Raw genomic sequence first — 20,613 nt, forward strand, 5'->3', positions numbered from 1 at the left:
GTCCATGGGGTTCAGATCCAGCCAGCTAGGAGACCACACTTCCTTTGAGAAAGAGTGGGTTGACAATTCAGAGGAATCCGTGAAGGATACGTACAAGCCCTTCAGACATAGGATTGAGGCCAGGGGTGGCCACTTTGAGTTTTAATTGTTTATGTAAAATAAAATAGATTTATATAATGCCTCATTGCCTTAAAGTTGAAAAAAAAAGCTGAACTTGGGAAAATTCGTTTCCAATTTGCAGGGGCACACTGTATGAAAAGGGATATACAAAGAAGTAACACCATATTTACATATGTTGGAAAACTCTACGTATAGTTCTAACTTATTAGAGAAAGTTATTTCCATTGCAATATGCAGTAATCAAAAACCGTTTATTAGAAATCATTTTATAAATACATAGTACATATAATGGTTTATTTCTTAGGATCCCGTTTCCCCGGTGTTTCCCAGGGTTTTACAGATTACGGAATGTTCCTGAGGAAGGTTTATTTTCCCGGTAGATCCTGCATTTAACTATTTCATAATATATGTTCCATTTTGTTAGTATATTACTCTGATCAAAAAGAAACCATTATTTTCTAACTCTGAATTCAATTCTCATTCGATTCTCAAATTTATTTTTCTAGTACGTTTTTACATACGCTCACAACGTATTTTGACACTATCAGCCATTTTGTAGCTTTAGTTGGCTTTTATAAAGTTTAGACGTTCTTTAGTGTGCTCCGCAATTTTCTACTCCTGATATAAAAAAATGGAAAGAAAAACTTAAGGGAAAAATTATTTTTAACAACAATTAAAATACTTATCTTTCACAAAAGGTTATTTTTTTTCATAAATCCTAACGTTGTTAATTTTATTGTCAAAAGAAATCAAAAACTTTTTACTTCACCTATTATTATGTATAAAGAAATTACATGAGCAGATAAAAAATGATTTACTTTTTTTAATATTTCACTTTTTATTAATTACGGCTGAACAAGAAAAGACATAAATATATCGATCATAATTATGATTATAATTAGTTTTTCCTCTTTGGGCTCATGTATCCTACAGGTAAGAGACCATATTCTTAAGCCCAGGTTAGTTTATACTATGGAAAAAAATTAGAAAAGTTAAATTTTAAATATCATTTTTTTTTTTTTAATATTCAAAAATCCACATCTGTTGAAAAAAATTAAAAATTTCAATTTGTAATAAAAACTTTTTGTAGGAAATCTAATTTTTGGAAAAAAAAATGGAAAATTAAATTAAATTTGTACTATGAATTTTTTTTAGTAAAAAGCAAAAAATCTTAAATTTGGAGGAAGGGCTACAGCGTCTCCAGCCCATCCTCTGCAGACGCCCTTGACATCTACCCTAAATAAATTCAATTATATTCCAAACCTGATTGAACAATCGTGTGTGCTCATAAATGGCACTCCTGAGGATTTGTTTCAGAGTTATAATTGTAGACCTTTTTGGACTCAAAGTAGAGTAGGGGATCGACAATGGAGTCATTCTTGCCATGTATTTGTTTTTTCCTTCCCCCATCCTTTATCACAGCTGATCTAATGAAAAGTAATGACCTTTATTATTTCTCTTCTCCAAAACATTCTTCAACTTGTCAGGGGTACCATGTTGATTTTCGGTTTCTTTACTTCTTAACATGCCCAGTGCAAAAAAGATTTTCTTCTCTGTTTATAAGTAAGCAAGGATGTTGGTAGAATCAGCGATACTAAGCTGATAATTAATTAACATGGAATTTGAAAAAAATGGTTACTTTTTTATAGCTGTTATCTCTTTATGAGTGATTTTCTACTATTGAAAGAAAAAAAAATAGACAAAAAAATCAATATAAGTTTTTTTTATAAAACTTGAAAGATTTTTATTCTTTGAAAACAGTAATTTTATACAAAATATTAAATTTTTCCCTAAATACATTCCTTCTTTGCAATATTTTTCAATAGAAGAAAATTGCAGAGGACACCAAAAGACGTCTAACCTTTCTTTTTATCTGTGAAAAACTAAATAACGATGCAAACAGCGTAGACATAATGACCAACATAATAAAAAGATAAATTTGAGAATCGAATGAGAGTTGAATTCAAATTTCGAAAATAACGCTTTCTTTTTGATAATACCTCGTATATCTTTTTTATTTAACCAAAAATTTGTTCATTCATTACATACTATTTTATTGGTTTTTTCACCGTTGGAATTGGGTTACGGAATTCAACACCCGCAGGCTCTAAAAGCAACCCCGTGGCACTATTAGTGATAATTATGGAAATTATAATATGGAAATATATGGCTTTGTAGCACCAGCTTAAAATTTATTCTTTATTCTTCAAATATAAAAATAAATATTTATATTTCAAAATGTTTATTACTAACTAACGGGATCCCAATATTTTCCAAGAGAACCGTACTTTAAAAATGTGTTTCCCGGGATTCTACTCACAGACAATAAGAACCCCAAGTATATATGATATACCATACAGCTATAAAACAATATGCAATTAACTGATGTAAGTAATAACTGTAATCTATCATCTGTTCTCCTACAAAAGTATGTAGAAATCAGAAAAAGAAAAATATACCTTTTAAAAACCCCTGACTATAAACTTAATATGTATGCGATAGTGAACCCTTTTTCACTAATAAAAAAGTTTCATTTTTAAAATATTCTTAAAACTTACAACAGTACAGTGCCACCCACCTATTCGTTTCAGACCACATTACAGTATAGGATTGTAAATCCTAAGCACTTTTAGGCGTCAACTACTTTTCTTGCTGGCAAATTGAACAATGTTTTTTTTAAGGTGTTATCAGTACTTTTTCATTATTGAGGAGAGAATATCGAATGAAAAAGTTTTACTACGAGTGTGTACCCTTGTAATTGACGAAGAGCAACGTTTGTTGTGGGGGCGGGGGAGTTATAAGTGTAAGTGCTTGTTGGACTTAGACTAGACTTGATGATTGATATTGGAGTAATTCCTTTCTCAATATGGAGCGAGATTTGCAGGGGCGTCCGCAGCGGATGGTCTGGTGGGGATGTAGCCCCCTCCCCCCAATATCCAAATTTCCAAAAAAAAAATTATAATAAATATAATTTTTCTAAGAGATTAAATTTTCTATGAATAGCAATAGATTTTTAAATTTTTTTTTTAAATTTTTTTTTGAAATCTAATTTTTTAAAAATAAAATGTTTTGGAAACAATTGTGAACTTTTATTATTGTTTGAGAATAGCTTGGAATTTTTGAATATTTTTTCGAAAAACATTTATATTTTATTCTCAAAAATTTAAATTTTTGAGATTTAGTTTCAAAAAAATTAAAATTTTGGAAATAACTATGGATTTTTGAAAATTTTTGAAAAAATTTCAAAAACCAAACCGCCCTCTCCCAAAAAGAAAAATATATAATCCTGAAACATACTTCAAATTGTCAGGGTTACCATGTTTATTATCGGTTTCATTTTTTACATACCAATTTACAACCCTAGACACTAATGGTTTTCGAGACCAATATTTCACACGCCGTTACATTACTTACACACAGATGTAAACGGATATTTTGATATCAGCTAATGAATAATTTACAACAATTATTGAATTGGTTCAGAATTGGAAAATTACCAAATGATCCGTCTTTTCGCTTTCTTTTCGTATGAAAGGTTGTGGGATACAGAAAGTGTAAAGACGTAATGAACAAGGATTGAATAATATAGAATTAGCTCTTATTAAGCTGTGAATAATGACCAACAATTATTGAATAATAATTTCATGGTTTTGGAAGAATTAGACCAGAATTGGCTAATTAGTCATTGATTTTTGGACCTTTTTTTTTGGTTTCTTTTCGTACAAAAGATGGAATGATACAATAGAGGTAACGACGTAATGAATGGGGATTGTTTGAGTTCGTAGGATATCTTATTAAGGCGTCAACAATTTCGAAAAATTATTAATTAATAATTCGAAAGTTGTCATCTCTGATTTTTTTTTCTTCTTTTCCTCTAATAAATGTTCTTACCATTCTTTGGTTGAATCCGAATGACTTTTTATTAAGCTATGAAGAATAATAAACTATTATTGAATAATAATCTGATATAATTTTTAAGCTAACACCTCTTTGATTTTTGGTCTCTTTTATGTTTCTTTAAGGAGAATAGGTTGCGAGATACAGTATAAAGAAAGACGTGACGAATTTTATTATAACAATAATTGTAAAAATTATGTTCTAATGGTAATAACATTGAGTTATTCAATATTTTGAACTCAGTAATCAGTAAAAATGTAATATATTTTACGAAGGTAAAAACTTTGGATTAAAGGCTTATAAAATAGGAGGCAAGTATCCTTCTAATTTTGATATCAGATCTGCATCCAAAAGTTTGAATATTTATGTCATAAAATCCGAACCGATCCGAATCTTAAAAAATGTGGATTCGTCCATTCCTTCCTACAAACGAATCTTGGGCCTTTTGGGAAATGAAAAACCCTAGTTTGTACATATGTATAATGGATCAACCTATACAAGTCTTTGCTTGAGCCAATGAATATACTCACCATGTTTAGTGTAAGTGAATGCATAGTTTGAAGAAGAAGAAAACGAACTAGGTGAATTATAATCATCATCAATCAAGGACAGGAAAGAAGCCATTGATGAATACATGCATGACATTCCAAGAAACTATTCAAAAATAATCTATTGATATGCACACAGTGCTTTTTTGAAAGAAGGTAAAAATAGATCAATGAATGTGTACATTAACAACCGGCGGGAACACAAAGATGTTGCAAATAGAAATGACAATATTTCTTATTCAGTAGCAGCTTTTCGGTAAGTTAGGCCATATCTATGATTCCTTACATTCATGATGTAGGTACCATTGCGCAACAAAACAGAAATAAACTTCAAGGCCAATGAATCTTCCAGTTTCGTACACATTAATAACCCCATAGGAATTAACGAGACGCAGATGAAATTGATTTTCAACACTTATGGTACAGTGCATAGCATAACATAACATAACTCAAAGGATTTCTTACCGAGGAAAAAAAAAAGAGGTGACACTTTGTTGCTCTGAAATATGTATCGTGTGAAACCTATGAACTATGTAGTAGGTAGATATTTAGAGCCGCCACCTGTGACAACCGTTACAACTCTGATCTATGTATGTCAAAGGAGAATCAGAAGTTATATCGAAATATGTATAGTGTATTAGTATGTATTTATGACGTAATGCAAACATCCCCAAAGGGTTTATCTCCTAGATTATCAAGCAGGGACATAGATTGGGTCAAGGGGGGCATGGGAGCTAAGTATCTTCTGATCATTTTGTTTTTAAGTCCCAGCAATTTATATCTATAACTAGTGTGTTTTCATGTGAGACTCAGCAATGTTGATATCCACCATTTAGGGAGCAAAACATCCAAGTTTTATTACAATGAAACCCCTTTTTTCTTTGATATTAAGGGAAATAGGGAACAATTGGATGTCAAAATCAAGCTTAATTAATTAAAACATGTTGAAGTATAACTAAATAACTTTTTTTTTCTCAAGTTATTTAAAAAGCATCAAAGATTCCAAAGGACTAAAAAGGATTGGGTAACAAAAATTTAAATAAATAAACTGCAAAATAAAATTATTAAATTTGTCAAGTTTAAAAGTCCATCTTTTCAATATATCTTGCGATTGTTTTGTTGCGACTTGCAGGAAGAGGAGTCCTTTTTGTTCTACAAGCGTAAATAATCGTGAGAGTTTTTGCTACTATTGCGTCCACTTTAAAATCCTTCTCTCCTTTGAATTTAAGAGCAATGAGCTAGTCTGACGCCTTTAGAGTTATGTTAACTCCATCGGTAATTATATTCTCCATCATCAACAATAGAAGTCTCATTCCATCACAGAAATAGAATAGGTTGAACGAAAATTCTGCCATTTATCTACAGAAAAAACATCCACGTTCCGTTTTATTTGACTTGCTGGTCTATATCGAGGATGTCGCCAGTCTGTACCGAAACCACTTCTGTGACCATGTTACTTAGTTTTATTAAATATCTGACACTAAAATGTATTCAATGTATGTTATTACATTATTAAAAAATCTTATTTCCTTATTCAATGTATGTAGATAAAAATTAACTGTTACAATAGAAAGAGTTATATTATACTAATTATATTACTTTTTTCGGTCCTAATTGATCAAAAAAAGATACATATCTACCCATTAGTATGGATTCTCAGTACATATTACTTTAATTTAATTCAAATATCATTGTTTATCATGGGTATCATGTAGTATTCCATTCAGGTGTTAAATCTGTTTTACCTTATCAAAGTCATTTGATTGAGTTTCGTCAAGGTTTATTGGACATTTGTTTACTCGCCATAAATTCTTAATTTCCAATGTGAACATGAAGTGTACTTTGGAAAAGAGTGATTCAAAGAGTAATTCAACCCATGAAAACCTTTATTGACTGGGATCCCTTTATTTTTTTACTACCTTGTTGTATCCATGTACATAGATATGCACTTTCCCAGTTCCCACTCCTTAAAACAAAATAACAAAAAGAAGCTATGATTTTCAATGACCATTGATGGAATAATATATATTGATTTGTTCCTCAATGGACACTTGATGAATGAGTGAATGGTGGTATGTATTCAATGTGAAGTAGAGAGAGAGCCCATCTCAAATACATAATAGCAATTATATACGTACGGTTGGTGCAACACTGACAAGGATCCCCAGGATACATTCGTATGTTTCTGTTATTCCTTATTTTCTCTCACATTCTAACGATATTTTCCCTCAGGGGGAAAATAGAACAAAAGCTACTGTAACAAAGGGATGTTTGTAAAAAGGGTGATGAAGCCCTTCACCATAGGTACTTAAACAAGGGGTTTTCTTCACTCACTCCATGTATGTGGGGGGGGGGTTAAACAAGAGTACCCAAAAAACAAACAAGCACTTATTATGTAGGAGTAATTTGATATTTGCCTTGTGGTCATACTTAAGCCCCCTCATGCATAAAAATCATTCCCTCGCGTCATCCTCATTACATTTCAAGGAATGACACAGATGATGTAATCATTAGGATTTGATTTCAGTCTGGAAATCCTACCGAGTGATCCATGAAAGTCTGAACACTTTTAATTTCAAACTTTAAAAAGATTTAATTTATTAATTAACAATAGAATTTCAGCAAAATGAATACTATAAATATATTTTTGTGACTGAGCTCTCTTAGTCATTAATGTAGCTGCCTTCAGTGGCAATGATGGCGTCCAGGCGGGGGTGGAAGGACTGGCATCTGCTGCACATGTAGGCCTATACCATGATGCCCCAGTATTGGCTGACAGTGGCTTTAAGGGCATTGGTCTGTTGGACTGCAGGCCTTTCCCTCGACATGCACCCAAAAAGTGTAGTCGAGGGGGTTGGCATCAGGGACGTAGGGGGGGGGAGGGAATTGTCGAAAAAGAGTTCGAAAAATTCATTCAAAAGAGTCTTGCAACGGAGGAGATGGATTTCTTTCATTGCTAGTGTCAAAAGGGGCCTCTCCACCCTCACAAGCCTCTTTCCGCCCGTTTTTTGATAGCTCTTTGGTGTGAAACGCAAATATCTCTTGTATAGGCCCTCATGGACTTGAGAGGATTCACCTGGGCTGTTTCAAGTTTGGCCTCTTTGATAGACCCCTTCTTCCTCTCCAACGTTTTGGACTTGCTGATGGTGTGTCCTGGAACGCCCAACTGCTTGGAGTGCGCGAATAGAAGTTCGTTGATCATGTTCTAGTATCGTTTTCTCAACTTGTGCATCAACTAGAGAGCTCAGATTTGTTTTGTATTGTAACTTATTGTTTATGCTTTAATATATCGAAATGTGAATTAATTTCAATCACTTCACATTATTTAATTATTGAATTAGTAAGTGTTCAGATTTCAATGTAACCCCGTTATAATAATCTAAGTTTCATACCACTTTTGTTGATCGAAACTAAATCTTAAAACGTTCCGTCTGGATCATTTACTTAGAACAGGGATCGGGAACACGCTCCTCCGGAGCCACATACTGCTATTTCATCCTGATACTGGGGTCTGAGATGGGGGTTCAGTAAACAGTTACATTTCAGTTCAGTGATGCACGTCTCAAAATGCTCAAAGGAGGACTAGGATGTCAGCTAACGGCATTATTTGTTTGTTCCAAGTATAGTTAGAATTTAAGGGCAACTTTTAAATTCATTTGAAAGAGTTCTTTAACTTTGGGGTTTGTATTAGTTATTAAGATTAAAAGTGTTAGTGTCATTTTAGATATCAAAAATATTTGTGGCTCTCAATGTTTTCTTTTCCGAGGTAAACGGGTCCAAATGACTCTTTGAGTCTAAAAGGTTGCCAACTCCTTTAGTACGTACAATTCCGTAGGATAGGTTTACAGGAGAGGACATAATTTATAGTAAAATTTATAAGGTTAAAACTTTTGGTCCCAGCCTCAAATTTAACATATCACCTTTATTTAAAGTAGAAAATGTTTCGCCATTTGAATTTTTTCTCACAAAGCGATTATTTTTGTGTGATAACGACAAAAATTCTTCTATTTGGGGGTTCAAGCCCACACCCTGGAGACGTCTTTATATATAGTATCATTATTTGAGGGGGAAATGCTCCCTTTATTCCTAACAGTGTCGGTTTTAGGGGACATTGGGTGATAAATAAAGTATTACGACTAAAAGTACCCGGTATTTTGTCTTTGCCTCAGACTCCCTATTTTGTGTCAAACCGGCTCTGTATATATTATATATTGTATACATGTTATTTTGAGCAAAAGGGAATGGAAAAGGGCTACACACATTAAGCTACTACTTGTGAAATAATATTAAATAGAAATCAGGAGCATCTGTTCTAAATGCTTATTAAGAAACCGATTAAGAAACTTTGAGATGATCTCCAGGTGGTTGAATTATGTATTATTATTTTATCAAAGTAGGACTACATTTCAAAAGAAATTAATATACGTATATAACATATTTTTTAATGACTTATTGCATCACTAATTGTTTTCATATCTAAATAAGACACAATAGTGCGTCTGCAATAACATCCCAAAAAGCTTGCGACGCAATTGCGGGAATCATAGTTGATATTTTTAGTAAATAAATTGACATTTTTTTTTAATCTTTATCAAATAGCTTTATACATTTATAAAAACATAACACCAGTATTGGATACTACACGATGACGAAGAAAGACTGCTATAGATTGTTTTCATATAACGTCATCATTGTTGATATTGGCAATTTTAATGGGCCTAAACAACGCAGTATTATAGCAATAAGTATATTCATTAATATTAAGGAAAATAGTAAACTATTGGATGTCAAAATGGGACCAACCAGTAAAAAGAATTCAAACATTACTGCCCATCAAGAATTAACACTACTAATAACTAGTTTTATTATATATGAGGCACTAATATGTATCCAAAGTATGTTATTTCATTCTTACACAATCTTATTTCCATAATATAGACAATAGAGTGAGCGTTACAATGATATTTTTCTCTAATTATCCTACGTTTTTTGTCTCGCATCTATAAAAAAACAAAAGAACTCTAAAATATAGCCATTTTAATTCCCTATTACTTTGATTTAATTCAAGTATCACTCTTAACTATTGACATGAAGTAGTAACCTTTTTTGCCGTTTCATAAAGTTTCACCAAAATGTATAAAAATTAGTACCCATGATGGCCTCAAATAATTGAATCAAATCAAAAATCTAGTTATTGAAAAACTCTATGAAATGGCTAGATTTTACAATTAATTTACTTTTGAAGGGATTAAAGACAAGAAAAGTAGGATAATTGTAGAAAAATAACTTATCTTTGCAAGTGTTATAGTTTATTTATTGGTGACACTGATGTAATATGTAACATATTTTTAGTGGGTGGATATAAGAGTAAGATATAAAACATTCAGATATATATATTTTAATTGTTGGTCCCATTTTTGACATTAAGATAGACGAAAGTAATTCACCATTGTCTACAATGTTATGGGCCCAAAATATGGGACTTAACCATTTTATTGATCCTCATAAAAACGTTTTTAAAATGCCCTTTACAAACCCTATCAATTTTACTATAAATATTATAATAAAGTATACCTCAGTTTTCCAATTGAATTAGTTTAGTGAACTAAAAATATATCTCATCCACAAAAGTATTTTTTTTCTTTATTGAGGTCTAATTGAAGTATATTGTACTAATTAATGATGATGTCACAGGCTCATACCTATGATGACGTCATCTAGCAAAATCAATTTCTATGGAATGGATTTTGCATCCGATTCGATAGCTCTTCCAGATTTAGAACGGGATTTTCCTTAATATCAATAAAATACTTTTTACTCATAAAATACTTGATTGTTTGGCCATCTAAGATGATCGACATTAACAATAATAAACAAATATGGTGACTCCACGAACTATTTTTGAAAGTTCAGGGACCAATACAATTATTATTTAAAAACAGATTTGAAAAAATCTGCTGGAGGTTGAGGACCGTTGGCCAATCATCCTCGCTTGTGTCACGATTTTTACATCTTGTCCGGGGGCTTCAAGATATATTCATGAAATGTCCAGCTTAAAAAAAATTGGCTGTTATACATATATTGGGTGATTGACCAACTGTTCTCATATTCTTCAGACATGTTCTCTTTTTTCATCCATGCTGACCTGAGTGTCAGGGACGCATTTAGATAAATTTATGAAATGTCACGTTGATTTTTGTTTTTGCTACTGTATGTTGGGTGATTGAGCAAATGTTCTCATTATCCTGGACAGGACCCCGTTTTATATCCTGTCCAAATCGTCTGGGACTCTTGCATAAATTAATAAAATGTGCAATTTTTTAAGCGCTAAGTCGAATTTCAGGATGTAAAAAGCGGCCATTACTTTCCGAAAGAGAATGGTTGGTCACCCTAATTTATTATTAAATAGGGGATTTTCTGTAATGATAATAAAAAACATAAAATGTAATTCAATTCCAAAATATAGAAAGCTCGGAACCAACTATAAGATAAAAAGCAATTAACTAAAACCTTAAATTTGACTAATTCCAAAGGATTTACTCTCTTCCTCCTAAAACCCACATTAACTGGGACACATGTCCTTTTTTAATCAAAATATGGACTCTGGGGTGGTTAGTTTTTCAACATTTTTCGAATTTCGATTATATCTATTGAGGAAAAGTTGTGATATTGTATGAAAATTACCCTTGGAATATTTAACTGTTCTACGAGTTCATTTTTAGAAGGGCCATCTCGATCCAATTATTAAAAAAGACAAAAACTCTTTACTTAGTATTATATACATTAGTTATTTTGTATGTAAAATTTTTGATGGACATTTTTTAACCTGTAAATAGTGTTTACAAAGTTTTTTCTTCTAAAATTTTCGTATGGAACAAAATGAGAAAAAATGTTAGGAAAATTTGATTCTTTACGTACAGCGCGCGGTTCATTAGAATAGAATAATGTCTATCCTAATTAAATAATAATACTAAATAATGATTAATACGTTAATTTAATGTTGCATATTATTTAGTTTAACATAATAAAGAACTTCTGTCTCCTTTCAAACTTTTAACAAGATGTGTTACCTAAGGAGGACATGTTGGGATAATAAAATTTTGTATAGGTTATTTCCTTACCAAATCCCAACTTTTCTTAACCAGCCGTAATCAAACTTCGAAAAAAGTTGAAAATAAACCGCCCTAGTTACATAAAAATGGTTATGTCTCAAAAAGAGATGTGGCCATGTTGTGCGGCCCCTGATATTAGTAGAAGTTATTATAATTGAGTAGTCTAACAAAATGCTCGCATATGCTTGAACATTTAATGTCCTCTAAAAAAAACATAGATAATATTTTACTTGTTCCTCCTTTAATTAAAAACAAAAAGTGTTTGAATAATTATCTTTTTGTAGCATCAATTGAATTAACGTTTCGTTTTTTCACATCTCACATAACATACTCCTTTCAGTCCTCGTCAGTTAGTGGGTTAGTTACGTTACCTATCTTGAAATATATGACGGTGTGGGCAGATGGTTTCAGAGAAAACTCTCTGTAATATTGATAACAATACGACTAATGCTTAAACTTAAAGGAGACAGCAGCTGCTTGCAACAAGTATTTTTTTTTTCCTACAAAAATGTCGTTTTTTTTCCTCTCTACGGCTTATTCATGTAATCTCTCTAAGGTTTTTTTTTTTTTTCAAATATAGCATCAATTCACTCAGAAACGTTATTTTTCCCAATCCAGGGAATATTTCATTCAACATCAATGTGAATACCTCTCATCAGAGGGAAAAATAAAAGATGGATCTTCTAAGTTGTGCTTGGATTGGAAAGTGATTGCTTGCTTAACATACATAATTACTAGTATTGGTTTGTTCAGTCTGGATATCCTTGACCGGTCTGAGACCATTACAACTTTTTTTAAGACTTCACTATTTTGGTCGCAAGTTTTACCAAAAAAAATAAAGATTGATATTTATATGTCTGCAAAAACACGGTTTTTTTAGAATAGATACAATAAAATTGGGGAAAAGTTATTTCAAAGGGTTCGGAAAACATCCGTCAACCATTTTTAATTTTAAGTCAACAATTTCTAATTCAAGAAATAAAATCCTTTTTCTCGGACCTAGTCTCAATACTAATATAAACAAATAAACAAGGATTTTAAATAACTCTTTAAGTAATTCAACGCTAAACCAATAATTGTCCCAGAATTGTAATGGTCAAATGCTTCAGATCTACAAACTGGGGACCCAAACTTGCAGTAGCATTCAATTACCATTCATCACCATTATTTTTAATTAGGAGTTTTCATTACCAAACCAAACGACAGCTGAAAATAAATTATCTCATGTCCCTAAGCGTAAAAATGTCGGAGCATCAACAAAAAGTCAATGTGTATGTGATCTCCTCCGTGCCAGCATCAGTGCCATGAAGACTGCAAAGACCGTTGGGATCTCCATCCAAACTGCCTACAACCTCAAAAAGTTTATTACAGATCCATAGAATCAAGAAGTCCCAAACTTATCCAGCAACAATATGGCCTGCCTCACTCTGTCCCTCCTCCAGCCCTGACTTCAACTCTCTAAACTTTACATTTTGAGGCGTCTTGGAGAAAAATGTCTACCACACCCATCATCCAAATTTTGTTTTTCCTGGAGCTTACATTATTACAATCCCGTACGCCATGAACAATGTTTTCATAGTCTGCTAATCTGTGTGACAGCATCTCGAGGCTGTTATTGTTTGAAAAGGAGGACATGTTTAATAATAAAGCTGAATATAATATTTAAACAAAGCATAAATTGATTTTGAGCTGTCTTTTCTTAATTTCTTAAAATCTCATTTTCTTTATTTAGTCATGATACTGTATTTATTAGGGGACAATCTCGTAAACCCGCTCCCTCGAGCTCATATTTTAGTAATATTATTTTTATACCAATACACAACTTCTCTGAAATATTTCAAAATTCAATATAGTTGATCAAACCCCCTCAAAAATGGAACCGCCCTATTTATAATATTCTTTGAAAAGATTTGTTAATTAGGCATATATATATGTATATATAATCAACTATTATGATATTATGTGAAACTTTTCATATATATATATATTTTTTTTTTTTTTTGATAACGAGTCCTTATTGTTTCAAAACACTCAGAGAGAGGATCACCTTTTCATTAGGACTTCTCCCTAATAATGAATATGTATATAAAAGTATAACGCATGATCGATTGTATGGGAAACATTATGCAGGGGGATTTGGGTCTCTATGTAACCCTCAAGATGTCACCATTCAATTTAGAACATATACTTTTTAATGTATGTATATTGTATACATATATATATATATTATGAATAACTGTAACAATGGAAGAATAATGCGCGTATTAATAATAAATCACGCCTCTTTGCGCGGAACAACGATCACCTATACACAATATTCAATAATTATTTGTCCTATATTTAAACATATATAGATGCCTGGTGGTAATGTGGACGTTGCAGCATGGGAAATCATCAGCTGAGTGTCTTTCCATTTACATATGTAGACTCAAACAATGCTCTTCTTCCATTCAATGGGGTTTTATGTACATACAATCTACATGGTCGTGGGTGCAGGCTACTACCCTCTGCATATTTGTATACGGATATATTTATTTTGACGGCCATGTGAAGAAAAGTATTCTCATGTGTGTCATGGTTGTATCGTAAAAGAGAGAGAGAGGAAAATGGAATCATAAAAAGATTTTTATTGATTTTCTTTTTTTATAAAGAGCTTGATGCTTACGAATTTCCCGGGGAAATACGTAATTTCGTTATCTATAATATATATATATATAATACAATATGTGTGTGTGTGTCCTTTATGGGTACCCACACCATTGGGCCTAGGAGGCTGAAACTTTGCATGGGTGCCTTTTTTAATCTAGTCAGGCTAAGACGGGGGTCCCTATTTTCGGGGGGGGTCATATAAAGGGGGTTATTCTAATCCAAAACACAAAAATTGTTTTTTTGAGGTGAAGGAGACAATATAGGAATTTGATTTATTATAAATCAAAAAGTGAGTGGCGTCTCAAAAAACAATTATACAAATAAAAATGTTTTGTAAGTTAATTCAAAATCAAACAGTTTTGTGGAAAAAAAAAGAAATTAGGATAAAAAATGAACTTTGTCGAAAAATTTGTTTGCATATAAATTTGACACATAAAAATAGATGTTTAACTGAAATATCTGTCATTTTCTGAATTATTTTTCTCTTTTTTTTTTTTTTTTTCAAACGTCAATTTTTTGTTTTTAAGAAGTAATGTCACAAAACGATGCGTTTTGGGTATAAATTTATACACCTTAACATTAAAATATAGTATTTTTAATTACCGGAACATTTAAAACTTAATTTTTGTAACATTGGAAAAATAACACAGTTTTTGAGGGTTAATTTTTTGACGTTTTCTGCAAAACTTTTTTAATTTTACAGGTACGAAAAAAATTTCCTGTTTGTGTTCCTCTTTAGAATGTCAATAACTACGATCAAATATTTTTTTTTTCTAAAATTTATGTAAAACAGTTTGTTTTTGTTTTTCTTTTCTTTTGCGAATTTCGATTAGGCAATTTTTTGACAAAAATAAAATATAGACTTCTCATCTAGACAATTTTTTTCATGCATATACGTTATTTGAAGTTTGTAACACTTTTTTAAAAATTCAATGTAATACATATACATATTATACATCCGCTACATTATAATGCTCGCTCACACCGAAAGGGTCTAAACATTATGAGAAAATAACAAATGGTCGATTGACCATTGTCAATGTGATTTCCTGCTTCTTCCTTGGCCTTAGCTACTCCAGGTAACCCTTTGCTAGTTATAACATAAATACTCTAAAATAAAAGTATTTATATATATATTTTTATAAAAAAAGAATGGGTTTTGGGCAGGTATTACGAGTTCTTGGTCATTTAGCCGCAAACATATTCGCCTCTTGTAGATTTTGCCACATGACATATCCACCACCCTTTTATGTTTTTATATTATAGGATAGAACTTTACCTAAATCCGGGATTCTCAACAATTTGTAATTGTTAGCCAACATTAAGTGAAGACCAATGAAACTTTGGTTTAATTTTTATTGGACAGCACATAATATTAATAGTCATTGGCATTTGAATACTTTTATTTTTGAGTCATTCCATGATAAATTTGCACAAGCAAACGGATTTGACTAAAATTTACTATGTGGTACTTTTGAGAGTAGACCAGCTTATAAATGAAATTTTGGATCTGTAACTTAATATAACAATGCAATGTTTTGATTAGCAAAATATATTACATATAACAATGCAATGTTAGGCAAATATAATATGTACATCATTAAAAATATATGGTCAAAAACTAAGATTCACTCTTTTTTTCATTTAACATTATTTTGTTAAACTAACTGAAAATATATCATGGAATGACTATTTGTAACTCTAAAGACAGTAATTTTCTCGTTAATTCTCAGTTATCTTTTTAAAGTGCACATGAAGACTGGTTGTGGCAAACTTCATTATCCGATGCGTGAGTTTATAAGATATATATAATTAATAATTATTTTAATAGCAATTAATGATTGTGCTCTAATAGTAGTAATAACATTAGATTATTTATTGTTTCCTGATTCTATTTTATTTAAGCCCCAACTTGGGGTAAAATGCTCATAAAATTTGAGACAAGTATCCGTCTCATTTTGGTTTTGATCTGGATCCGAAAGTTAATTAAATTTACTGAAATATTTACGTCTAAAGATCCGAACCAATCCCGAACCGAGAAAATATAGATCCGTCTTATTTTATCTACGAATAGTGTTCTATTGGTCCTACTTTTTTCAGTCTAATCCAGTCGCATACCAGTCCCGTGGACCGGTCCTGAAGTACAAGGGAATGATATCTATATTAATAAAGCAAAGTTTGTATGAATGTATCAAAACGAGTCACTGTATATTGTGCTCCATGGTTTAAATCATATAACTATTTTTCATATAAAAAATAATAATCTTGTCTTAATAATACAAAATTGCAGGCGTTTCATTTATAAGAAGAGCACTGTTTCGGTTTTTTTTTGTGTTTTTTTTTTGGCCTCTTATGTATATTCAGTAGAATTTTCAATATATCTATGTTAAGATTTGAATTAAATATAAACGCTGCTATGTTAAAATGAATTTTGTTTGTTTTTGTTAGTGAGCGCTCGAGAGACTAAAGTACTCATCAGTCATCCAATCTTTTTTTTTTTTTTTCTCAAACTCTAATTATTATTATTTCATTCTTGAGGTGAGAACACGTCATATGAATTTATATAAGTATTTTGTAGTGTACTTATGAAAAACAGACCGTAAAACTGAGGATTTCTTGTGAAGCTATCTTTTATATTATTAAAGCAAAAAATGTCTTTTAACCGACGACTAATTACTCCGGGTAATGCCGACTACTGCCGCTAGTTAATTTACAAGGAAGAAGCACTTCAATGAAGTCACAAGGGATGAAGTTTTTCGTCTTTGGAAGGACTTCAATGTTGGGCTGGACAAGACTGACTGCAGTCCTCGGTTCTAAATAAGGACTCACACATCAATATCTATGAGTTTGTCATTTGATATCAAAGTCAAGTGTATTTAAGTAATGTCTGTCAATCTGACCTTTTATGGATTAGTATGATCAGTCCATTGATAAAGCCCAATGCAAGGTGTAAAACCTGCTATTTATGTTCATATTTTGTATCTTTCTAACGTTTCTTCAAAAGAATACTTATTGTGTGTACTTAATTCAACAGGCATCTGCTCCATAATTTTAACTGATTTTTTATTTTATTTTATTTTAGCATGTGTCATAGTCTTTTCTTAAGCATTTTCATTGAATAGTAGTGAAAATAAAGGGGACTTGTGCGTCTTCTTCTTTTTTGATAATACGTATAGGGACGGAAGAAGGAGAAACGAATGGAAAGCCTATTATGGCGTACAAAAGAAGAAAGAAGGAAAGATTAATCAGGAAAAGAAGGTCCTTCCATCCAACAGTGAAAGGTGGAGAAGGTTAATTCCTTCCTTGAATCATTATAATTAGAGGGGAAAATGATGGGATTTCCATAATCCGAAAAAATATATTTGAAAGCCTAATGCTATATTATTACATGCATAAGACACTAGGGGAATCCTGAAATTGAATACTTGATCCTTTGATGGAGCGAGTTTCATGTGACGTCAGTATCAGGCTCGTCACTTGAGTTGGGTTTGGGGTGCTTAGTGATGAAAACCCGGTGAATATTTTAGCTGCCCCGTTTTTTTAAAGTTGCTAATCTTAAGAGTATATTTTCTTATCTTGAGCTGTTGTCATTATTATTTAACACCTGAGTACTACTAATTGTTAGACCTTGTTGGACTCAAAATAGAATTGAGGATCGACATTGGAGTCATTCTTGGCAATGGTCTAATTTATTTCATTCTCCCCTGATCCTTCGTCCTAATTATTGTTGTAAATAGTCTGTATATTTAGCTGGCCAGTTTTTTTGGTAAAATGAAGAATTTATTTTCTTTTCCATTGTCATTAATATTCAATTCCTGAGCAATGAACTTCCTTTCCTACTAGATTAAGGTATATTCAAAACCTTATTTAATATTCATGTGTGCTCATTAAAGACAGAGGATTTGTTGTGGAGTTATAATTGTATGTCCTTATTGGACTCAGAGTAGATCGGGGATAGAGATCGGAGTAATTCTTTCCAATGTCCTTGTTTATTTCCTTCTCCCCTTCTTCCTTGTCACGGGTGGTTGTAGCTGCTCTCCTCCAAAAGATCCTTCAAATTATCAGGCTTGATTTTCGGTTATTTAACATCCCCAAAATACACACGACTTTCATTACTACTCACCCTGTAATGCGGATCCTTATCAAAACGTTTATAAAGAACCGTTTACATAACATTTCCGATCAATATAAAATTAAACTGCATTGAATCCTCCCTCCAAACAATTAACCTATTTTAAGTTTGAATAGAGCTTCATTTCTTATGTATGTATGTATGTTCCACTCTTGTTCTTTTATTATAAAGGCCATGGCTCGTGCAGCCAGATGGTTTATTTTACTTCTTATGTATATAGTTCGTTTATTCTTGTACAGAATACAATGAACAACAATATGTATTTAGAGGGTGGAGAAAATAAATGTCTTGAGCAAAAATAAAAAATCATTCATGCGAAAATTAATAGTAAATACTATTACTACATATAATGTCTTAAAACTCTATTTTGAGGATTCTTCTCTACCTTTTCAACAAAGTTTCTTAACATGCATACATTATTTTATAATTAATAGGTACATCATACTTTAAAAGTACTTTTCATAGTATGTAATTAGCTGATAAGATAATGATTAATAATAAGCTACTTAACTCATGTATTATGCACAAGGGCTTGGTCGGTTGAGGGTGGAGCTCTTGTAAGGATCATACACGCCACATTGTTGTTTGTTTTGATCATTTGTCTTTCAACAAGAGACGGCGGAGGAAACCACAATTGATACAAGCTGGAAGATGCTTCATGTATAATTATTTATGTGTATTAGGAAAATCTTGACTAACAATATTTATATTTTTACAGAGCTATCATAAAATTAGCGACACTTGTCCAAGGTTTTTGGCATATTTTTTTATACGTCGAAACATTCTCCACTCATTGCTTTTAAGTAAATCCGCGCTAAAAAGACAACGAAGTTTAATTAAATATATCAAAATTAGTTAATAAAGTCAAATACTTCAAAAACACATTTTACAAACGGGGCTTAAAGTAGGAAATTAAAAAAATTAAAAATTGATAGATTTAATTTAAAAAGAAACACTATTGGAGCCCAATTAAGTATCATAAACCAAATGTAGCCCTAAACTATAGTTAAGAACATTATTGGGAGTCTCAACTCATCTCGAATATTTGAATACAAAAGCTGCAAATTGATCTAAATATGTCTATTAAATGTAAATGTACATCTTTAGGTTACGGAAAAAGAACATATTTAATATTTTGTATGATTTTTGTTCAAGATTATTTTTGTTTTAACTGTCCACATATACAGGGTAGAGCAAAATATTTTCCTTTTTTTTTTAATGTGTGGCTGTCATGTTCTAAAGTTTTGTTAGGAAATACAGCCAGTTACTATCATCCTTCGTTGGAGTAGTGAGTAACGTGTGTTTGCCGACGAAATTAGATTGAAAAAAATGGGTTGACAGGATATTTAAAAGTTTTAAAAAAATAATTGAAAATTGGTTCCAGAGTTTTTGTTTGTACGATGAATGACAATCAGGTAACTACTTCTTATTTGGAATATACAAAAACCATTTTTTCAATGAATTTTCATAATTTGAAATTTTAATTCCACGAATAATGACGCTAGAGAAATAAAATTGATAAGTTGAGATTTAGTTTGATGCAAGTACTCAAAATAGGTAAATAAAGTATTTAGAACCGGATTTAAACTGGAAAACCAACATTTTTAAGACCTTGCTAGTATTTCCAGTAACTAACTAACTCACTAATCATCCACAACTCACAAATAAAATATGCCTCTAATCACATTTTTTTATCCGTTTATATAAAATTAGCATCCATCTCACGCCTCTTAAGAAAAAGTAATTTAAAGATAAATGAAAAATTCACCGGGTATTAAAGTACCGAAATTCAATTTATTCAGTGAATGGACAATGGAGGAAGTCACCTGTCTGATATGATTTTCCAAACTCTTTTAAAACAAAGCTTTAAATGTGTACATTAATTATGAAACAAAAATAAAACTTCTCAGATTTATAAAACTTGTTTTATTGTCTTTTAGAATAAAAAAGTTATGTGGCTAGGCCCTGAATATAATACCTATGGGTCAGAGGTCAGGGAAAAAGTCTTTATACTACAAGTAATAGTCGATTCTTAAGTATTTACTCATAAGTCCATGTCTTTAAAATTTGACACAAAGTCCAGTTCAAGTCCTTGGAAAAAACAAAAGTAGAACTTTATACCCAGCGATTTTTTTAATGCTTTTGAGTGCAACTG

Source organism: Lepeophtheirus salmonis, chromosome 5 (genome assembly GCF_016086655.4).
Source record: "Lepeophtheirus salmonis chromosome 5, UVic_Lsal_1.4, whole genome shotgun sequence".
Taxonomy (NCBI): Eukaryota; Metazoa; Arthropoda; class Copepoda; order Siphonostomatoida; family Caligidae; genus Lepeophtheirus; species Lepeophtheirus salmonis.